Source organism: Callospermophilus lateralis, chromosome 10, assembly GCF_048772815.1.
Source record: "Callospermophilus lateralis isolate mCalLat2 chromosome 10, mCalLat2.hap1, whole genome shotgun sequence".
In the NCBI taxonomy this organism is placed as follows: domain Eukaryota; kingdom Metazoa; phylum Chordata; class Mammalia; order Rodentia; family Sciuridae; genus Callospermophilus; species Callospermophilus lateralis.
Window position 1 is genome coordinate 112,603,760 of NC_135314.1, and position 8,083 is coordinate 112,611,842.

General features: G+C 41.4%; 1 pseudogene; it reads right to left on the reverse strand.

Annotated features, from left to right (window-relative positions):
• Positions 1 to 6,678: 6,678 nt before the first annotated feature.
• LOC143408009 (stathmin pseudogene) lies at positions 6,679 to 7,396 on the reverse strand (annotated as a pseudogene).
• Positions 7,397 to 8,083: the final 687 nt, after the last annotated feature.

Below are 8,083 nucleotides of genomic sequence, written 5' to 3' on the forward strand. Positions count from 1 at the left end.
CTCCAACTCCAGGACTTGTTTCTCCACATTTCTTCACTCCAGACTGATCCATCATCTCCTCTTTCCTCGAATTATTCTGGACTCCATTTGAGCTGCAGTCCTCAAACCTGCCTCCTTACTCACTCCCAACCAGCAAATGTCTCCTGTGTGAGTCAGTTTTACATCACTGGGACTAAAATACCTGACAAGAACAGCTTAGAGGAGGAAAAGTTTATTTGGGCTCACAGATTTAGAGGATTCTGTCTGTGTTGGCTGGTTCCATGGCTCTGGGCCAGAGGTGAGGCAGAACATCATGGCAGAAGGGTGTGGTGGAGAAAAGCTGTGCAGCTCGGGGCAGCTGAAAAGCAGAGAAAGAGAGAGTGAGGAGCCGGGGAGAAGACAAACCCCTCCAGGGCATGTCCCCAGGCACCTACTTTCTCCATCTAAGTCCTACCTCCCAATAGTCCCTCCAGGGTTACGGGTTTGATGGAGCCACTAGACTAACCTAGGTATGAACTTGGAGCCTCAAGATCCAATCTAACCTCTAGGCCTCACCTCAGAATCTTTCTACATTGTGGACCATGCTGTCAACACATGAGCTTTGAAGGAATCCAAACATAACACCCCTCATTTTTATTTTACAGAACAAATTTTCTGCCTCTTACTTGCCTCCTAATTCTTCAGGTCAGGCCCCCCTTCATCTCTCAAAGTCAAAGTAATTTAGAAATTGTTTCCTAAATACTGGGTTTCCTCTGTAGGGGAGAAATTAGCTATCCAGTGTACTCATCCGTCCGTCCCAACCCCTGAGAGGGTGGACATGGCCGCAGGTGCCTGGGGAGCCAGCTCGGCAGCCCCTTCCCCTTCCTCTGCTCTTCTTTTTCTGGTAACCATGGTTTTCCTAATTAGCTGAATTTTGAGAAATGACATCATCAGTACCTCTAGTTGGAAATATTTCAGTTAGAACCTGAGGGATCTATGAGACTGGATGGTTCTCTGAAATCCAGAGCACTCCACTAGACAGAGTGCAGCAGAACTGACCACAGAGCGAGAGGTTTTCTGTGTGTCTAACCCAAGAATGTTGTGAGACTTACTTCACCTCAACTGTAAACCCTCAACTGTACTCAGAGTGGAGAAAATTACAGCCCTAAGGATTGGATCTTTACAACAATGCCTCATGTTTTCAAATTGTCACCTAGAAAAATATATTAGAGTCAGGCAGTCAGATGGCAAGACATGTGAATGACTGAGATCTATAAGCCATTGATAGTGTTCTGTCTCCTTATCAGGATCCAGGACTTATCTATCTGATCCTATAGTCTTCCTCCTGGGGTCTATGACTCCATAAAAAATATACCTAAAAGATGTCAGAACTTGTATCTGATAAAAGATGCTCTGAGTTAAAGGTAATTTCCAGATTTACATGATACATTCATGGAAAAGGAAATATTCATGTCTTTGGAACATAGAAAAATATCCAAACTTGCTAATAAATCATTTAAAATCACATTTAAACAACAAGATACCTCATCAAAGTATCTTAGGCAAATTTTTCTTTTTTAATGATAGTAACAATACTTTAGGCCAATTTTTCTTTAAGTAATGATAGTAATAATAACAGTGTGGTAAGACAGATGCATTGCATAGGCTTTGATGAATTAAAAACTGGTTTGATGGCTCTTGAAAGAACCTAAATAATGATCCTAAGAGTTTAATCAAGTAACTGCACCTGGCAGTTGATTTCAGAAAAATTATTAACTATGCAGAGAAGATTTATCACCATGTTATCTGATGCTAGTGGAAAACCGAAAACAAGCAAATGATCTATAAATGTTGCTATTTTTTCATCTTAAGTGTCATTCAACTTTTAAAATCATACCTTAAAGATGTTAATAGGTAAACACTTATAATAACATATTGAATGATAATAAAACATTCTATAAAATAGAATATAAAATATTGTCTAAATTACATGTATATACACATGTATTTATATGAGAAAGAGATTAATTTACTGAAATATTGACAGAGACTTTCAGTGGTGAAATTATAAGTGAGGTCTATTTATTTATTTGGTGTTCGTTTTTTGGTGCTGGGGATGGAACCCAAAGCTTTGCAAAGGCTATGCACCTATTCTACCCAGATGTATATACCCTCAGCTCTTGTTCATTTTATTCTATGATTTTCTATTTCTTCCAAGGTTTCTGTAAAGTTTAACTACTTCCAGAATCTGGAAAACTACTTGACGTAGACACCATGCCCCATTTAAAGTGAGCCAGACAGCTCTCTGTTCCATGGCTGTTTCTTCATGGGGCTAGGCCAATGGAGAGAAGTAACAGCATCAGGGAAGGAGTGTTGTGAGCATGGTCCTCAGGTTGCTGTCTGAATATAAGGACACTTTCCTCACAAAAAAAAAAAAAAAAAAAAAAAAAAATATATATATATATATATATATATATATATATAGAGAGAGAGAGAGAGAGAGAGAGAGAGAGAGAGGAGAGATTACCAAAACATAACTTTGACCTACAACATCCTATTAATACCAATAATAATATAATTACCCATACAATGATAATTATTATACCTATTCTTATGGCTGTCACCTGCATCCTTAGAGAAGAGGTATTCTGTACAAGAAATAAATCACCCATTTTTAACATTGCTTCTTTGGGAATCTAGATCCTGCATTTCAGATAATATGAAGCCTTGCATGGCTGGGTCCACAAGTCTTCCGTCACTGTGGGAGGGTGGCAGGAATGTTGCTGTTAATAAATGAAGTTTAGTGGCCACAGTGGTGATAATCATGTTAAGGGTGTTCTTTATTTTTCCCCCAGGGGTACGGGGGATTAAACCCAGGGCCCTGCACAGGTCAGTCAAGAACTCCGCCCCTGAGCTCCATCCCAGCCCCCAAGGATGCTCTTAAGACTTATATAAATATTGCACTTATTCCTTGATGTATGCAGTAATTCTAGTTTAGTGTTGTAATGTGGAACCGTGCACTATTTTGTAATGTCAAGTAAACTTTGGAAGCTTTCTTCTCTGCGGCATGAATGTCTCCTGACAGGAACAGTGAGAGGTCCAGGAGCAGAGGCAAAGCCACAGAGAAGGAAAACTCCAGGGACCAAGGGGCCTGGGAGCCAGTTAAAAATTTCATGCTGAGGTACCAGGAGAATTTTTCTAGTTCCGTGTGTGAGCTATGGCCTGTCTGTAAACTGACCCTGCAGAGATATCCATACTGTTTGCAGTGATTCAGCAAGACTTCTAGCAAATGGCAGTTGGGAAGGTGAAGGGGCAGAGAGCAAGTGCAAATTGAAGTCTTGCTCAATTAGGTGGAAAAACCCCACCAACAAGAGTACATGATCCAAGAAAACCCTGCAGTGCAACACCAGTAAACATTTAAATTACGGCATATTGTCACCCACATGAGCAAGCATTTGAAACTGTCTTTAAAATGCAAATCCATATGCCCCTAAATTTGAATTTTATAAAAGACCAAAAGCCTAAGTCATGCCCATCCTCCTTGACTTAAATCATTTTGATTTATTTTCCAACACAAGCAATCAGTTGTGTTAAGTAACTTAAACCTAGTTGCTTTAAGTAAACTGTCAAAATGAAGGTTTCAAATTTGCCAAATGACAGATGAAATCCTGCTGGTATTCAGAGAGACTGGGAAGCCCAGCCTCAGGGGCCTGGAGCCACCTGCTGATGGCCTCAGAGCCACAATGTCTCTGGGTCAGGTGAGTCTGAGCATGAATTCCAACTGCTCCATTCACTAACTGTGGGATCTTGGCAAGGTATAAAACGTCTCTTGTCCATAGTTTCCTCATCTGTAAAATAAAGACAATAATAATATTTGAACGTCCTGTGGTCCACTTTCAGAATACAGTATTTATCCTTAAATATAAAATAATTCGGGATGTACACAGCAGGAGGGCAGAGCAGAATGGGAAGTTGCAAACAATTAATACCAGGGAGAGAAAAATTCATAGCCCCCTGACAAACAGGAAGTGAGACAGAAGTGGCCCACCTGACCAATTGCCTACGTGCTTCCATCCAAGGGGACTTTCCTGACACCAGAGAACAAAGGCAGGTGGAGACAACTAAAGCCACATTTCTTTAAATAAAGAAGATAGCAAAACCTAGGCCATGTTGGGAGACTATGCATCTCATAGTACTCCACCAGCGAGGAACCCAGGGGAGGGACCCTGTACTCTAAGGATAAAATGTCAATTGTAACCCCTCTGAGTGCTTTTGCTCACCCAAACACCCAGTCTTGCAAGACCATCAGAAAAACGATAATTCTAATATGAAGTATGTATAAATTATGTTTTTCATTTTCTATAGTGTATGGTGCTTTAATATCTTGGGGAACAATCTTTCTGTCCAAGAAGAGCCTGCCCCTCCCAGAGCTAATGAGTTCCTAGAGATAATAAAGAAATGATTGGGCTGGGGATGTGGCTCAAGCGGTAGCGCGCTCGCCTGGCATGCGTGCGGCCCGGGTTCGATCCTCAGCACCACATACAAAGAAAGATGTTGTGTCCGCCGATAACTAAATAATAAAATTCCCTCTCGATCTCTCTCTCTCTCTCTCTCTCTCTCTCTCTCTCTCTCTCTCTCTCTCTCTTTAAAAATAAAAATTAAAAAATAAAGAAATGATTGGTGAGCTAGTCTCTCATCCATTCCATTGTACCTTTCATCTGTTCTTTGGGTTTGGAGAGGTGAGTTTCTCAGGATACCTATTTATAATATTTTGTAGGCAGAACAAAGATCCCTCCCCCCACAAAGATGTCCACATCATTATCCCAGAAACTATGTTTCCTCACATGGCAAAGGGGAATTAAGGTTCCAGGTGGAATTAAATTTGCTAATCAACTGACCTTTAAATAGGTTGGTTACCCTGGATTGCTCAATGGGATCACAAGTGTTCTGGAAATGTAGAAGGAGGCAAAGAAAAGCTCAGAATGGCACAAAGGACAAAGGACTCCACTTGCCATTGTTGCTTGGAAGATGGTGGAGGATCATAAGCCAAGGATCTTGGGTGGGCTGCAGAAGTTGGAATAGGCAAGGAAATGGATTACCTCTCAGAGCCTCCCAAAAGAAATTCAGCCCCATAACATCTTGATTTTCGCCCAGTGAGATGTTTTTCAAATTTCTGATGCCTAGAACTGGTAAGATAAATTTGTGTTGTTTTAAGCTACTATTTGTGGTAACATGTTATAGCTGCAATAGAAAACTAATACTTCTACCTAATAGTTGTGAAGAAATTCTTGGCACTGAACCCAGCACATCATAATCATCTAATAACATGGTAATGATTGTTATTGTTACAGTTAACATTTACTTCTCCCTTCAATTATTATTATTATTTTCAGTGCTAAGTATTGAACCCTCAGGTATGCTAGGAAAATACTGTATCACTCATAGCCCTTTTAAAATATTTATTTTGAGACAGGGTCTTGCTAAATTGCTGAGTCTGACTTCAAACTTGGGATCCTCCTCTCCTGTCTAGGCCTCCCAGTTGGTGGGATTACTGGCATGTGCCACCACACCAGGCAAAATATTTGATAAACTGTATGTCAAAGACTATCCTGAGTGCTGAGGACTCAATACAAAACAGGAACAACCATTGTCCCAATCTAATTGAGGAGAGAGTCATGAACGTAAATAATTCTAATATGAAGTATGTATAAATGATGTTTTTCATTTTCTATAGTTTATGGTGCTTTAATATCTTGAGGGCAATCTTTCTGTCCAGGAAGAGATGCTCTTCCCAGAGCTAGTGAGTTCCTAGAGATAATAGAAATGGTTGGTGAGCCAGTCTCTTATCCATTCCAGCTACCTTCTTTATCTAATTCTCATGCACCGATCCATGACTTCCTCTATCAGTACAGGGCCAAGCATTAGACAACTAGGGACAGCAATTATGCCCTAAACCCACTGAGATTATTCAGATTAGCCTAAGGAGTTGACCCCGCTGTCCCTTGCCTTTTGCATGAAAACCCCAATCGAGGCTGCTCCCTGACCAACCCCAGTGCTTCACCATGGATCCCTATGTGGCATGCAACCCTCTTGCTTCTAGAGGAACTATAGGTAGCAATAAGCATTTCTTTCAAGGGCGTTGGCCTGTGTTGTCACTCAGTCACTTTTTACAAAGGAAGACCTGGAACAAATCAAATTGTTAAGAGCTATGGGGAGTATGTTACCCTAAGGTAGAATAGACACAGAGGAAAATGGGGTCAGGGATGTCAAGAGAGGAGAATGCTTCAGAAAAGTCAGCCACTGAACTTTAATCTTTTTTTTTTTTTTTTTTTCACCAACAGCCCTGTGCAGTTTTATTAACCATTCAAGTACAGTAGCATCTGGTAAGATTGGGACAGAATTGGGATTGAAAAGTGAACAGACATTCAGCATCTAACAATTTGAAAGAAGCCACTACATACTCTTCACAAACATGTTTTCACAGAGCCAATATAGACCTAGCCATTAACCCAGTACACCAAGTGCACTGAAGTAGAAAAGATGCAACAATAAAAATGGCTACATTAAAAAGACCAACACTTTAGAAAAAGATTAAAACACTTTTAGTTTCTCCCCCTTTATCCCCTAAAACAACATCTTATAGTCTGGATCTACCTCTACAGTCCTACATTAGCTTCTAGAATATTTGTCAAGAGGGAAAAAATAAAATGACACTGGACAGTACAGTCTTTGGATATTTAGGAAGGGGAAGGGGAGAAAGTCAGTTCTCAGAACAAATTAGTTAGCTTCAGTTTCATCAGCAGGGTCTTTGGATTCTTTGTTCTTCTGCACTTCTTCGATGTGCTTATCCTTCTCTCGCAAACGCTCCAGTTTGGCAGCCATTTGTGCCTCTCGGTTCTCTTTGTTAGCTTCCATTTTGTGGGTCAGTTTCTCTTCCGCCATTTTACTGAAGTGGTTGTTTTCTTCTATTGCTTTCTGAAGCACTTCTTTCTCATGCTCTCATTTCCCAGCAAGCTGCTTCAAGACCTCAGCTTCATGAGACTTGCATCTTTCTTCTGCAGCTCCTAATTTCTTCTGAATTTCCTCCAGGGAAAGAAAGATCCTTCTTCTTTGGAGGGGAAAGGGGGAAATCTGGGACCGATTCTTTTGACCCAGGGCTGAGAATCAGCTCAAAAGCCTGGCCTGAGGCAGGCTTCTCTAGTTCTTTCACCAGAATATCAGAAGAAGCCATGGTGAATAGAAGACAAGAGACTGGCAGTGTGTTCTACACAATCCACTGGTAAGGAAAGCCCTGCTCTGTCCAAGCCGCCTGACCACACTTTCTTTAATCCTTTTAAAAATAATTCCATCATTGTGGTTCTGTTTTGTTCCTGAGTCACGTGCTTTTGTTTCTGCCTCATTCAATTAGTGAGAGAATAAGAATAAAGGGTGGATGAAAGCCTTATGCTGTGTTTTAAAAAGCCGCTTTCCCGTGTTCCTGCAGACCTTGATATCATCAGGTTTCAGCACATTAGAGTCAGGGCTTTTCCTGCTTGTGACCGCTTTCCATGCCAGGATCTGCTGAGCAGGACCATGACCCACTGGTGGGTCATGGAGTGACCAAAGTCCTGCCTAGAACTCATTGCCTATGTATCAGTGAACTGGCAGACACGGGGGAAGAGGGTCTGCCATGCTCATGCTGTGCCAGGGCAGGTCAGCAGGTGTGCTCCTTATCAGGTCCTGTACATAACCGCACACCCCAGTAAAATTACAGAGTTACACAATTTCCTGTAAAAAAGAAAACAGAATAGTGGTCAGCCTGGCCACGAATAGAATGACCTGCTGTTTTAAATTAGTCTCTGACGGTCAGAGTGAATGACAGCCCGGAGTGGAGACTCACTTCTTAGAAATTCCTCTGGCACAGAGCAGAGGTCAGGAGCCAATTCTCATGGACCCACAAGAACAACCAGGGGTAGAAGCAGGAGTGGGGGAGGTGAGGAGGGGCTCCATCCTGCCAGACAGGAATCAACGGAAGCCAAATGCAGTCTCAGAAAATCGCAATGGCTAAGTACAGATAAGACTCACCCACTCCAGAATTCTTTAAGGAAACAACAACAAAAAAGGAACCAGGAAACCATTAAAACTT